The following is a 16478-nucleotide window of genomic DNA, read 5'->3' as shown; positions in this document are numbered from 1 at the left end:
TATATACTCCTATATACTGCTCTCTGCTCTAGCACAGACCCTATATACCCCTATATACTGCACACCACTATAGCACAGACACTATATACTCCTATATACTCACACCTCTATAGCACAGACCCTATATACTGCACTCTTTTATGGCACAGACACTATATACTCCTATATACTGCTCTCTGCTCTAGCACAGACCCTATATACCCCTATATACTGCACACCACTATAGCACAGACACTATATACTCCTATATACTGCTCTCTGCTCTAGCACAGACCCTATATACCCCTATATACTGCACACAGCCTGCAGCCCATGAGAGGAGGCAGTGTGCGCTCGTCACCAGCACAGACTCTATATACTCCTATATACTGCAAACCACTATAGCACAGACACTATATACTCCTATATACTGTACACCTCTATAGCACAGACTCTATATACGGCACTCTTCTATGGCACAGACTCTATATACTCCTATATACTGCACTCTTCTATGGCACAGACCCTATATACTCCTATATACTGCACACAGCCTGCAGCCCATGAGAGGAGGCAGTGTGCGCTCGTCACCAGCACAGACTCTATATACTGCACTCTTCTATGGCACAGACTCTATATACCCCTATATACTGCACACAGCCTGCAGCCCATGAGAGGAGGCAGTGTGCGCTCATCACCAGCACAGACCCTATATACTCCTATATACTGTACACCTCTATAGCACAGACTCTATATACTGCACTCTTCTATGGCACAGACACTATATAATCCTATATACTGCTCTCTGCTCTAGCACAGACCCTATATACCCCTATATACTGCTCTCTGCTATAGCACAGACCCTATATACCCCTATATACTGCACACAGCCTGCAGCCCATGAGAGGAGGCAGTGTGTGCTCGTCACCAGCACAGACCCTATATACTCCTATATACTGTACACCTCTATAGCACAGACTCTATATACTGCACTCTTCTATGGCACAGACACTATATACTCCTATATACTGCTCTCTGCTCTAGCACAGACCCTATATACTCCTATATACTGCACACAGCCTGCAGCCCATGAGAGGAGGCAGTGTGCGCTCGTCACCAGCACAGTCATTATATACTCCTATATACTGCACTCTTCTATAGCACAGACACTATATACTCCTATATACTGCTCTCTGCTCTAGCACAGACCCTATATACTCCTATATACTGCACACAGCCTGCAGCCCATGAGAGGAGGCAGTGTGCGCTCGTCACCAGCACAGACACTATATACCCCTATATACTGCACACCACTATAGCACAGACCCTATATACTCCTATATACTGCACACCACTATAGCACAGACCCTATATACTCCTATATACTGCACACCACTATAGCACAGACCCTATATACTCCTATATACTGCACACCACTATAGCACAGACACTATATACTCTTATATACTGCTCTCTGCTATAGCACAGACCCTATATACTCCTATATACTGCACACCACTATAGCACAGACACTATATACTCCTACATACTGCACACCACTATAGCACAGACACTATATTCTCCTATATACTGCACACCACTATAGCACAGACACTATATACTCCTATATACTTCACACCACTATAGCACAGACCCTATATACTCCTATATACTGCTCTCTGCTATAGCACAGACCCTATATACTCCTATATACTGCACACAGCCTGCAGCCCATGAGAGGAGGCAGTGTGCGCTAGTCACCAGCACAGACATTATATACTCCTATATACTGCACTCTTCTATGGCACAGACACTATATACTCCTATATACTGCACTCTTCTATGGCACAGACACTATATACTCCTATATACTGCACTCTTCTATGGCACAGACCCTATATACTCCTATATACTGCTCTCTGCTATAACACAGACCCTATATACCCCTATATACTGCACACAGCCTGCAGCCCATGAGAGGAGGCAGTGTGCGCTCGTCACCAGCACAGACACTATATACCCCTATATACTGCACTCTTCTATAGCACAGACACTATATACTCCTATATACTGCTCTCTGCTCTAGCACAGACCCTATATACCCCTACATACTGCACACCACTATAGCACAGACACTATATACTCCTATATACTGCACACCTCTATAGCACAGACCCTATATACTGCACTCTTCTATGGCACAGACACTATATACTCCTATATACTGCTCTCTGCTCTAGCACAGACCCTATATACCCCTATATACTGCACACCACTATAGCACAGACACTATATACTCCTATATACTCACACCTCTATAGCACAGACCCTATATACTGCACTCTTTTATGGCACAGACACTATATACTCCTATATACTGCTCTCTGCTCTAGCACAGACCCTATATACCCCTATATACTGCACACCACTATAGCACAGACACTATATACTCCTATATACTGCTCTCTGCTCTAGCACAGACCCTATATACCCCTATATACTGCACACAGCCTGCAGCCCATGAGAGGAGGCAGTGTGCGCTCGTCACCAGCACAGACTCTATATACTCCTATATACTGCAAACCACTATAGCACAGACACTATATACTCCTATATACTGTACACCTCTATAGCACAGACTCTATATACGGCACTCTTCTATGGCACAGACCCTATATACTCCTATATACTGCACACAGCCTGCAGCCCATGAGAGGAGGCAGTGTGCGCTCGTCACCAGCACAGACTCTATATACTGCACTCTTCTATGGCACAGACTCTATATACCCCTATATACTGCACACAGCCTGCAGCCCATGAGAGGAGGCAGTGTGCGCTCATCACCAGCACAGACCCTATATACTCCTATATACTGTACACCTCTATAGCACAGACTCTATATACTGCACTCTTCTATGGCACAGACACTATATAATCCTATATACTGCTCTCTGCTCTAGCACAGACCCTATATACCCCTATATACTGCTCTCTGCTATAGCACAGACCCTATATACCCCTATATACTGCACACAGCCTGCAGCCCATGAGAGGAGGCAGTGTGTGCTCGTCACCAGCACAGACCCTATATACTCCTATATACTGTACACCTCTATAGCACAGACTCTATATACTGCACTCTTCTATGGCACAGACACTATATACTCCTATATACTGCTCTCTGCTCTAGCACAGACCCTATATACTCCTATATACTGCACACAGCCTGCAGCCCATGAGAGGAGGCAGTGTGCGCTCGTCACCAGCACAGTCATTATATACTCCTATATACTGCACTCTTCTATAGCACAGACACTATATACTCCTATATACTGCTCTCTACTCTAGCACAGACCCTATATACTCCTATATACTGCACACAGCCTGCAGCCCATGAGAGGAGGCAGTGTGCGCTCGTCACCAGCACAGACACTATATACCCCTATATACTGCACACCACTATAGCACAGACCCTATATACTCCTATATACTGCACACCACTATAGCACAGACCCTATATACTCCTATATACTGCACACCACTATAGCACAGACCCTATATACTCCTATATACTGCACACCACTATAGCACAGACACTATATACTCCTATATACTGCTCTCTGCTATAGCACAGACCCTATATACTCCTATATACTGCACACCACTATAGCACAGACACTATATACTCCTACATACTGCACACCACTATAGCACAGACACTATATTCTCCTATATACTGCACACCACTATAGCACAGACACTATATACTCCTATATACTTCACACCACTATAGCACAGACCCTATATACTCCTATATACTGCTCTCTGCTATAGCACAGACCCTATATACTCCTATATACTGCACACAGCCTGCAGCCCATGAGAGGAGGCAGTGTGCGCTAGTCACCAGCACAGACATTATATACTCCTATATACTGCACTCTTCTATGGCACAGACACTATATACTCCTATATACTGCACTCTTCTATGGCACAGACACTATATACTCCTATATACTGCACTCTTCTATGGCACAGACCCTATATACTCCTATATACTGCTCTCTGCTATAACACAGACCCTATATACCCCTATATACTGCACACAGCCTACAGCCCATGAGAGGAGGCAGTGTGCGCTCGTCACCAGCACAGACACTATATACCCCTATATACTGCACTCTTCTATAGCACAGACACTATATACTCCTATATACTGCTCTCTGCTCTAGCACAGACCCTATATACCCCTACATACTGCACACCACTATAGCACAGACACTATATACTCCTATATACTGCACACCTCTATAGCACAGACCCTATATACTGCACTCTTCTATGGCACAGACACTATATACTCCTATATACTGCTCTCTGCTCTAGCACAGACCCTATATACCCCTATATACTGCACACCACTATAGCACAGACACTATATACTCCTATATACTCACACCTCTATAGCACAGACCCTATATACTGCACTCTTTTATGGCACAGACACTATATACTCCTATATACTGCTCTCTGCTCTAGCACAGACCCTATATACCCCTATATACTGCACACCACTATAGCACAGACACTATATACTCCTATATACTGCTCTCTGCTCTAGCACAGACCCTATATACCCCTATATACTGCACACAGCCTGCAGCCCATGAGAGGAGGCAGTGTGCGCTCGTCACCAGCACAGACTCTATATACTCCTATATACTGCAAACCACTATAGCACAGACACTATATACTCCTATATACTGTACACCTCTATAGCACAGACTCTATATACGGCACTCTTCTATGGCACAGACTCTATATACTCCTATATACTGCACTCTTCTATGGCACAGACCCTATATACTCCTATATACTGCACACAGCCTGCAGCCCATGAGAGGAGGCAGTGTGCGCTCGTCACCAGCACAGACTCTATATACTGCACTCTTCTATGGCACAGACTCTATATACCCCTATATACTGCACACAGCCTGCAGCCCATGAGAGGAGGCAGTGTGCGCTCATCACCAGCACAGACCCTATATACTCCTATATACTGTACACCTCTATAGCACAGACTCTATATACTGCACTCTTCTATGGCACAGACACTATATAATCCTATATACTGCTCTCTGCTCTAGCACAGACCCTATATACCCCTATATACTGCTCTCTGCTATAGCACAGACCCTATATACCCCTATATACTGCACACAGCCTGCAGCCCATGAGAGGAGGCAGTGTGCGCTCGTCACCAGCACAGACACAGGAGGGGTGAGGCGCTCACACATCTTCTCCCGTCCTCCCCCATGATAAGGCTCAGCGGCTCCTGTGCGGCTCTCACTGCCGGTAATTAGCGGGGATCCCGGCTGGAGCTGCTCGTGCTGTGACCGCTGGGTGTGGACTGTGACCACAGAGGCTGATCCGCAGCCGTGTACAGGATCATCCGGACAGAGCAGGCTGCAGGCGCGATCCTGGCTCCCCCCGAGGTCAGTACATCTCTATCCTTCTATGTTGGATGTAGCAGAGCTGAGGTGGTCGCAGTGATCGCCCCATGTGCTCGTTGTCTGTGGATTTTACATCAGACTTCATGATGGATGCAGGAAACAAAAGCTGTAGTGACATGACATCTTCAGCTCTGCTACATCTGTGTCTTGCATGTCTATGTGTGGTAGTTTGTGTTGACACATAGACCTTGGTCATTTATTTCATTATGGCATAGAAAATCTTCTTATTCCTTCTAGTGGATCTTATCTGATCACAAATCCTTATAGATATGTAGATTGTATCAGGGCTGCTAACTTTTTATTTAGGACCCAAAACGATTAGGTTGGATCTACTGAAGATTGGACCTGATAATGGTGGGAGGTGATAATTCTAATTGGGTCTGATCTGTTAAAGATCGGTTGTGATCCAATGATGTGTGAATATAATCTCATTCAGATTGGGTCTGGTCTGATCACATTGAATGCGATCTCAGTCTTATTGGATCTGACCTGATAGTGATTGGATAAAGTCTGGAGCTGATCTGATAATGATTGAGTCCTGACATGATAATGACTGGGTCTTCTATAATTGGGTCAGGGCTGATAAGATTGGATCTAATCTGACAAGGTTTGAATGTGATCGGTCTGACCTGATTATGATGGGTCTGATCTGATAATCATGGGGACTTATATAATTGGATCAGATCAGGTAAAGATTGGATATGATCTGATATTTGAGGGTGACATGGTTTTGAATGGGTCTTGTTCAGACTTGATAATAGTTGTGTCTTATTTAATGGCTCGGTCTGATCTGATCTGATAATGATTGCTTTTCTTTCATGGGTCTGATCTAATAATGGTTTAGTCTCATCTATTATGATTTTAATAATAATGGTTTGATCTGATGCTGATTGAGCCTGGATCTGATAATGATTAGCTCTGATCTGATCTGATAGTTAGTCACAATCTAATGCCTGGGCCTGATCTGGTAACTATTGGATCTGATTTGATACTGATTGTTCTTATGTCTGATATAATATTTTTTTGGGTCTGTTCTAATAATAACTGGGGGGGCTCATTTTTTGGGGAACTTAATGATTCTGATTGTCCTTGGGTTAGTATGATAATAAATTGGTCTGATCTGTTACTGATTGGGTCTGATCTGATATGGATCCAATCTACTGGGTAGTCGGACTCTAATAATGCCTGGGCCTGATCTGGTAACAGTTGTATCGTATCTGATACTGATTGGACTTGTGTCTGATATGATAACTTTTGGGTCTGAGCTAACACTAATTGGGGATCTCATTGTTTTTGGAATTTAATTGATTTTGATTGTTTCTGGGTTAGTATGGTAATAATTTGGTCTGATCTGATATGGATCCTATCTGCTGTTTAGACAGAATCTGATAATGCCTGGGCCTGATCTGAGAATGGTTGGGCCTGATGTATGTGCTGTAGTTCTGATTGGTGGTCTGATAATGCCTGGGCCTGATCTGAGAATGGTTGGGCCTGATGTATGTGCTGTAGCTCTGATTGGTGGTCTGATAATGCCTGGGCCTGATCTGAGAATGGTTGGGCCTGATGTATGTGCTGTAGTTCTGATTGGTGGTCTGATAATGCCTGGGCCTGATCTGAGAATGGTTGGGCCTGATGTATGTGCTGTAGCTCTGATTGGTGGTCTGATAATGCCTGGGCCTGATCTGAGAATGGTTGGGCCTGATGTATGTGCTGTAGCTCTGATTGGTGGTCTGATAATGCCTGGGCCTGATCTGAGAGTGGTTGGGCCTGATGTATGTGCTGTAGTTCTGATTGGTGGTCTGATAATGCCTGGGCCTGATCTGAGAATGGTTGGGCCTGATGTATGTGCTGTAGCTCTGATTGGTGGTCTGATAATGCCTGGGCCTGATCTGAGAATGGTTGGGCCTGATGTATGTGCTGTAGTTCTGATTGGTGGTCTGATAATGCCTGGGCCTGATCTGAGAATGGTTGGGCCTGATGTATGTGCTGTAGTTCTGATTGGTGGTCTGATAATGCATGGCCTGATCTGAGGATGGTTGGGCCTGATGTATGTGCTGTAGTTCTGATTGGTGGCTTCATGAGTAGATCCAGGTTTTCTTCTGGTTCCTGTGATACATTCTTTCAATATTTACTGAATTGTGTAGATACAATGATGAACATTATGAAGGCTCCTAGGTTGTATCAGATGAGAAATCAGTGCGTCAGCTGCCAATTTTTAGACAGTTTACATTTTTCCCACCTTTTGATACGTTATTTTAGATGCTCATTGTGCAGACCGGAGCTTCATGTGCACCTATGCCCTTATTGCATTGTTTTTATGAGTGATGGATGACTCCAGGATCCGAGTGCTGGTTCTTCTCCATGTTCTTGCATCATCTGGAGAAGTCGTGACCTTTGAAGTTTTCACATAAAGTATGTGTCACCAATATATGAAAAGCTTGTAGCCATCTGAGATAATGAACAGAGGTAGAAAACTACCTGGCTGTTGATGTGTCTGGAATGGCTTCTGCCACAGAAACATATGGGTACAATATGATGAGCTATGGGACTGCAAAGGGCCCTCATACTGTTCTTCCTCAGGGGCTTCTTTCTTCTTTCTTTGTCCATTCCTGAAATAAACCACGATGTGTGTATGAGTGGGTGAGTTTATTACCCTTCTGTTGACTCCCTGGAATCAGCTGGCAGTGTTATGAAAAAAAAAAGTAGGAAAAGGGACACTGAAAACATGGCATTTTCTCAAAAAATGAAGAGGACCCTTATAAAAGCTCGGAAAGCCCCTTTAACCTTTTTAAAGGAATCGTCATGGTAGAGATTTTACTGATAAACTGGCGACAATCATTTCTCTAGTGACCGCTTCTTTGTGGGTTCCATTGAACCGTCACCAGTGATGCTGGGTCACAATCAGGTCTCTAGTGACCTCTTCTCAGTGGGTTCCATTGAATCGTCACCAGTGCTGCTGGGCCACAATCAGATCTCTAGTGACCTCTTCTCAGTGGGTTCCATTGAATCGTCACCAGTGCTGCTGGGCCACAATCAGATCTCTAGTGACCTCTTCTCAGTGGGTTCCATTGAATCGTCACCAGTGCTGCTGGACGGCAATCAGATCTCTAGTGTCCTCTTCTCAGTGAGTGCCATTGAATCGTCACCAGTGCTGCTGGGTCACAATCAGGTCTCTAGTGACCTCTTCTCAGTGGGTTCCATTGAGTCGTCACCAGTGCTGCTGGGTCACAATCAGGTCTCTAGTGACCTCTTCTCAGTGGGTTCCATTGAATCGTCACCAGTTCTGCTGGACGGCAATCAGATCTCTAGTGACCTCTTCTCAGTGGGTTCAGTTGAACCGTCACCAGTGCTGCTGGACGGCAATCTGATCTCTAGCGACCTCTTCTCAGTGGGTTCCATTGAACCGTCACCAGTGCTGCTGGGTCACAATCAGGTCTCTAGTGACCTCTTCTCAGTGGGTTCCATTGAATCGTCACCAGTGCTGCTGGGTCACAATCAGGTCTCTAGTGACCTCTTCTCAGTGGGTTCCATTGAATCGTCACCAGTGCTGCTGGACGGCAATCAGATCTCTAGCGACCTCTTCTCAGTGGGTTCCATTGAACCGTCACCAGTGCTGCTGGACGGCAATCAGATCTCTAGTGACAACTTCTCAGTGGGTGCCATTGAATCGTCACCAGTGCTGCTGGGCCACAATCAGATCTCTAGTGAACACTTCTCAGTGGGTTCCATTGAATTGTCACCAGCGCTGCTGGGCCACAATCAGATCTCTAGTGACCTATTCTCAGTAGGTTCCATTGAATCCTCACCAGCACTGCTGAAAATCAAGGGTATTCCCATAAGTTATGGCATAATGAAAATGCCATCACTTTATGATTGTGGGATCCCAAGTCAGAGAATTCCTACAAAGAAAGCACCATCGTGCACATTCAGTGCTGATCGGTGGCCAGAAGCCCCCAACATTTAGTGATACCCCTGATTTACCACTAACACCTATATGGCGATTCTTCACCTCTGGTTTGCCCTGTTGAACATCTTGGCTTTCTTAAATAGGGTGAATGCCCAGTTACACCCCTCACAAGTGCTCACAATCTTGTGAGACCTTTACCCTGCCCTAACACCCTTACATACATCTATTCCAGGGTACTTCGCGGACAACCGTTTATGTATGTGATGACATTCATGGTATTAATGAGCCATTTCCATATTTCATATCACACAGGGAAAACCTAATCTAAGCATAATAGACATCTTTATCCACAATCTCGGCGTAGAAAGTCGAAAAGGAAGAAAAAGGGATTTCCTAAAATAAGCCCACTATTCTTTCTGCAGGAAATAGCACTGTACAGTTGGAAAAGAAAAATGGTAACTGGACATGCACTAAAACCAGCGTGATCTCTGACCTCCGAGAGTTACAGGATGCCACTGATTAAACTTTTGCCAAGTCAGAGAACAGTCTCCTGTTTCGAGTTTAACCCTTTGGTTCTAGAGCGAGCCCGTTATGTCCGCACAGGGCACTATTGTTTCAGGGGAGTTTTTAGGACTGATTATGAGTTGCAGCCGTGCATTGACCCCCGGGTCACACACAGTGGTGGCGTTCATCATGAGATGCCACGTATTACCAGCATTCTTCTTTATTTTGCATGTGCTTTAACTTCCCTTTTTAGGGTGAAGCCAAGAATCTGATGAAACGCTGTTTTTTGTGGTTACTTAGACTTTTTTAGTCTGATAGTGCTCCTCTTCTTCCCCCTGACACTGGGTACAATGATATGGGACAAAGAGGATGGCCTCAACGCGGACCCCATAGCTACACTCTCGAAAGAAACCACCTCTTGTGGCTTACTGAGCCTGGCACTTGCTTACCACGTGGACAACATTGTGACCTCCATATTTCAACCTTCCATGATTAGATGGGGGCACCTTTCCTACAGACAGAACAGAGCCCCTGGCATTAGTTGGTCCTATACTGGGTGGGTAGAAATAGCAAAACCTCCCGATCCAGAGAAACTATATTGTTAGCTAAAATGTGAAGTTGGGACAAAGGTGGAACCGAGGAGATGTAGAGGGAGACAGTCACCAGGCCCTAATGTCCTACATGGCAAAACTCAACATTATGATGGCAGCCCCATTTTGATCTTTGCTTTTGTCAGGGATCTGTTGGGTGAACCAAGGGGAATATTCACGCAACCGTATCCTCTTGTCCATCTTATGGACACAATTCCCAGCTTGTGAATGAACTTACAGTGTCATATATGCCAATGCCTAAAAAACATTGTGTGACCCTTTACTTAGACACAAGTTATTCCAAACATTAAATGTTTTTTCCCATCTTATGAATATGGTAAAAATAAAGAGAGAGAATGCCAAGAGTGTGCAAAGCAGTCATCAAAGCAAAAGGTGGCTACTTTGAAGAACCTAGAATATAAGACATATTTTCAATTGTTTCACACTTTTTTGTTAAGTATATAATTCCACATGTGTTAATTCATAGTTTTGATGCCTTCAGTGTGAATGTACAATTTTCATAGTCATGAAAATACAGAAAAATCTTTAAATGAGAAGGTGTGTCCAAACTTTTTGTCTGTACTGTATATATATATATATATAAATATATATATATATGGGGACTTGTCCCCTAATCAAAATTACAAAATGATTCCTCTTTTGTAGCCATCCGATGTTCTCCATCATTTCTATAGTGGTCGCTTCCAGATGCTGCAGATCCACCTCCTATTCAAATGTAACAGCTGAATGTAGGGGGTGCCGGGTGTTACAACCCCACCAATCAGATATTAATAGCCTATCCTAAGGATAGGCCATCAATGAAAAAGTTGTGGCCAATCTCTTTACTAGTTTCTTCAGTTTGCCCCATCAGAAGGAGGTATTCTAGCACATGAAAATGCACCAAGCTTGTATGTTCTCCTCTACCTGCTGGTGAAGTTGAATGTCGGAATCAGGACGCTTTAGAAAAACTAGGGGGCGCTACCACAAATGCCAATATGCGGGAACTCAGCATTAAACATTATTTTATTTTTTTATTGAAAATGTACTTAATCTCACACATACTTTTACTTTTCTTATATTATCCGTGCACATCTGGTAATTAGTTCAAAGCTTTCTCTATATTAGATTTCGAGGGTAACATGCTTTTGTCTTGTATAGTTTTATGGGCATTTTCGTAAAAGTGTGCCAATTGTCAACTTTTCCTGAACCTCAGTTTGCTAAACAGTCTGTGTTGTATTTCCATTAGGAATACTTGTATAAGATTAGCGCTCATGGTGTTAACATTAACAACCTCCAATATAAATGTATATGTTCCTTTACATTCCTCTGTAGAGTATGTGACCTTTAATTATTTATCATGCATTGTTTATATAGCGCCATTAATTCCACAACACTTTACAGACATTATCATCACTGTCCCCATTGGGCTCACAATCTAATTCCCTATCAGTCTTTGGAGGAAATCAATGACTGTGTAGACTGGATGTCATCACTTCTAGTCCCATTAGTGACTACTCGAATGGAAGCACTGGGACATCGTATGTTAACCATGTGAGAATAAGTAAGTAAAGACCCCCATACACATTAGATAGCTGTCAGCCGAATGACAATCTTTCCCGACTCCCCCATACATAGGAACCTTGTGCTCGGCCGAGCCTTCTGGTGTTCTCCATGAGAGCCGCTAGCAGAATGCTTATCTCCTGGGAAAACAAAAGGATTGCCATTGAAGTTCCAACATCGGAATCTTTCTCTTCCCCGACATCATCCATCAGGTAGCAATCAGTAGGTCCCCATATACCTTTGTTGGTGAGCCGCCAATGTCACTTAGTTCGACCAAATTTTATTCTAAAGTGTATCGGGGCTTAAAGGAAATCTGTCAGAAGGCTTTTGCTATGTAATCTGAAGACAGCAGGAGATAGAGGCTGAGACACAGAATTCAGAGATGTGTCACTTGTCAAAATGTGTGCTGTAGTTTACTAACTGTGAAGGATTTATCACTAAGAGATTAACATTGCTGGACCAGTCCAAAAACGCCCTCTTCTGTGATAAGCACCTCACTGTCTATGGACACTGTACACAGAGAGCCTGGTGTGGGCGGGGATAGCTTTCTCAGCTCTGCTTCATTCTAAATCTAAAAGTTCTGATTGTGCCAGAACGGCTGCACCCAGTAAACTAAGTGATACGTCAATGGATTCAGCTTCTCTTTGCCTACATTACGCTGCTCTCAGATGAGGGAGAAAACACCTGCTGACGGATTCCCTTTAATTGACCATGAAAATACCCACATATATGATTGCCACAGATAACTAATGAATGGCTACCATAGTGCCCAATATGTGACCGCCCAAGTACCTTAGTATAATGTGTATGAGGACTGTAGCATCGGCGTCTCTGCCTCCTGCCGGGCAGAGACACCGTTCCCCTCACTGCCGCGGCCCCGGTCTGGCGTCTTCCTGTTCTTCAGCTGCTGAGGCGCGCACTGCGCGCAGCTTCCCGGCACTGCGCTTAGGGCGCGCTCCCTCCCTCTTTAACGGGCTGCACGCGCCATCCTAAAGAGTCCCAGGCCAGTGGCCGGAGAACTGCCCCTATATTAAGCACCTCCTCCAAAATGGAGGTGCCTGTGCAAGATTGTTGTTTGAGTGCTAACACTCTCCTCAGTCCTCAGGTCCCTTGCCCTCCAGTCTGTCTAACAGTCCTGCCCACCAGTCTGTCTAACAGTCCTGCCCGCTAGTGTGTCCAACAGTCCTGCCCGCCAGTCTGTCTACCTGCCGTGCCCACCAGCCTGCCTACCCAGAGCACCTGCCAGTTACCTGCCGTGCCCGCCAGCCTGCCTACCCGGAGCACCTGCCAAGTTACCTGCTGTACGCGCCTGCTTGTCTACCCGGACCACCAGCCAGTCTACTTGCCGTGCTCATCCGCTGTACTGGTCAGTTCCTGCCCTCTGACCCGCGGGAGTCATTTGCTCTCACACAAGGTCGGTCCCAGAGTGGCACCTGGTCCACCTGCCCGGTCCCTCCCTGGTTCACGGAGTCGACTAAGCCGCTATGTGACCTGGGTCGGTCAGAGTAGGCACTTAATTACACCCCTCTGGTCCCTCCTTGCATAAATGCACAGAGGTTCCACCACCCGGACCCGTAACAGGGGCCTATATTTTATAAACATACAATCCTTCTGGCTACTATTGTAAGAAGAGGGGAACAACCCGTTAAATGGAATCTGTCAGCAGTTTTGTCTATATAATATGAGGACAGCATGAGGTAGGGGCTGAGACACACAATTCAGAGATGTGTCACTTATTAGGCTGTGTGCGGTTGCTGTTACAATATATGTTTTATCACCAGGAGATTATCACTGCCTGGACTACAGCTCACGTGAGCCTTGGTCCGACCACACCTTCAGCACTAATTATTAGCTTACTGTCAATATACATTGTGCACGGAGAGCTGCCAATCAGGGGTGTTCCCAGGGTTAGCTTTCTGAGTTCTGCTACAGGCTATCTAAAAACTGTGATTGTGTCACAACTGCTGCACCCAGTAAACTAAGTGATACATCGCTGGAATCAGGGTCTCTTTTTCTACATTATGCTGCTCTCAGATGAGGTAGAAAAACCCTGGTGACAAATTCCCTTTAAGGATTTACATAGAACATTGCAAAATTAACAATCCCTTGATATTATGTTATTATCTTAAACTCTTTCCTTGCAAGTGAATCGTGCAATGCCGTGGGAAATTTCCTTTTGATGTCCTGTGGGAGCCATCAGCTGGACTCAAGCATTATATGTAATCAGCTCTGTTCTCCCAAATCTGTCCTAATCTGCCAGCGGTTACATAACTGGCAACAGTCCGGAACCCAACCAGACCAGGGGGTTAGGGTCTTAAAAGATCAGGGGTACAAGCACCAAGCATCATGACTCCCCATACACCCCCGGCACGTAAAAATAAATTATACATATACAATTATATACATACATGTGAGCACTGTTGTTGCTATACCAGGACTAGATAATACCCATATACTGATTAAAAAAAAACTATACAAAGACCATTATTACCAATCATACCACTAAATTAGGACAAAATAATACTGTAACACCATGACCATTTCACAGTGAGTAAATGACCATTCTCTGGAATAAATCACACTACATGAAGACCAAAATTGTCAAAAATATCACCGTAGACTACTACTTCTAATAAAAAAAACTGATATTACCACCATAAAGTGCCATATAGCGGTAGATAACTGTCCTGAATAAGTGATTACAGTTATATACAGAATAGTGACTTACAGTTGACCTTGTTTCTGATTGGAGCCGAAGTCTTTTCTCATCTTTTCCGTATCTCCCAGATGATGACTCCATGATGACTTCTATCTATAGAGTTTGGAATACAAGACACATTTTACTTCTCACATTTCCAGCACCATCATCATTTATTCCCAACCTACAGAAACTCCTACTGCTACCCCCAATTCTGTGGTTTTAGTAATAATGCCCCCAGAGTGCCCCCTTCAATAATAATTCTCTTAGAGTGTCTCCTCCACACAAAAGCCCCTTGTTTGCCCCCTCCAGTAATATTTGATAACACTTACAGAATGACCCCATCAGTAATAATACCTCAGAGTGCCCTCTTCACTAATAATGCCACGTATGTGTCCCTTGATCCATTAGTGTCACTTTCAGTAATAATGTCCCCACAGTGCTCCTGTCGTTAATAATGCCCCAGAATACTCCCCCCATATTCTCCCCTGACATCTAGAGCCACCAAATCCTCTTATTCCTTTGCAAGGAAGAATGGGCTGGCACAGGCGGTGCTATGTAGTATTATCATTGCTCCATAAGGGACTTTGTCTACCCTTACAATTCATGGTGGTGTCAGGTAGATGGATGTTCTGGGGAAAGTCTCATGTCTCTAACCAGTTAAACTCATGACTTAAGGCCCCCACACATCTCAGACTAATGTCTGCTGAACCCACCAACATCTGTAGGCTCGGCTGAGTGTCTAAGGAAGTGGTCCCCAACCATTCAGACCTTGAGAGCCACATTCAGCTCTGAGAGAGGGTCCACATCCAGTGCCCTCACAGTAGTGGCAACCTAAGCCCCCATTACGGGTAAAATGATAACCAAAGCTTTCCACCACAAATTGCCCCGAAGCAGTATACCAAGATCCAGGGGTTCCCACAATACCCCCATTCAATATTCTCCCATCAAGCACTCCCAACACACTGTCACATGCAACTTCAAGCACCTCCTCCAGCATACCATACTCTCTAAACCCCTAAGACCAATATATGTGCATTAAGTGCTTCTCTGTTGTACAGGGCTACTCACAAAATTCATCATTTTGAGATGTGCTCCTCATACCTTTTTGCTGGACCTAAAGCTAATGCACCAAGCTGGCAGACAGCCGCGAGCCACAATTCATGGGACCGCAAACCACATGTGGTTCCCGAGCTACAGGTTGGGGACCCGTGGTCTATGGTGTATGGGCACCTCTCGACTCTCTCCCAACAGATATTGTTGGGCATGATAAAGATCTAGCATATCTGATGTTGGACTATTGATCCTTCTATTCTCCATGAAATACCTGTCCTCCAGAGGAGTCTGGCAGTAACTCTCTCGCAGAGAACACAGGAGCACAGAGTATTCCTCCTATGTATAGAGGAATCTGGAGACTGCTATCTGTTGTGTATCAGGTTTCTTAGATGGACAATGAAGATGTCTACAGCTTTGCTAGAGCCCTATGCATATTAGACAAATGTCGCCTGAACCTGCCGATATCGCTTGGTTCTGCTGATGGTGACCGACTGATGGTCCAAAGAGATATTGATCACAAATGTCCAGATTCAGACTGCCCATCGCATTGTTCTCCCTGAGATAAGCCGCCAACCAACGTGTCAGTCGATGACTTTCTCATAGAAAACACAGGAGTGGTCGACCTGTGTATGGGAGAGACAGCTGAGATGGCTGTCCGCCGAATGATTGAT

The 16478-nt window shown here is 44.7% G+C and overlaps 1 protein-coding gene across 2 annotated transcripts in view; it reads left to right on the top strand.

The window, feature by feature from the left end:
* The first annotated feature begins 5251 nt into the window (after positions 1-5251).
* ARAP3 (ArfGAP with RhoGAP domain, ankyrin repeat and PH domain 3) overlaps positions 5252-16478 on the top strand; it is a 210975-nt gene continuing 199748 nt past the window's right edge. For both annotated transcript variants that reach the window (XM_073649737.1, XM_073649735.1), the window contains exon 1: positions 5252-5474. The gene's annotated coding sequence lies outside the window, so the exon portion shown is untranslated. The remainder of the gene's footprint in view (positions 5475-16478) is intronic.

This window comes from Phyllobates terribilis, unplaced genomic scaffold (assembly GCF_046119375.1).
Source record: "Phyllobates terribilis strain yellow unplaced genomic scaffold, ASM4611937v1 Scaffold_10__3_contigs__length_209671492, whole genome shotgun sequence".
NCBI classification, from domain to species: Eukaryota; Metazoa; Chordata; class Amphibia; order Anura; family Dendrobatidae; genus Phyllobates; species Phyllobates terribilis.
Note: the sequence above shows the minus strand (reverse complement) of the source record. Positions and strands in the feature narration are given on the sequence as shown.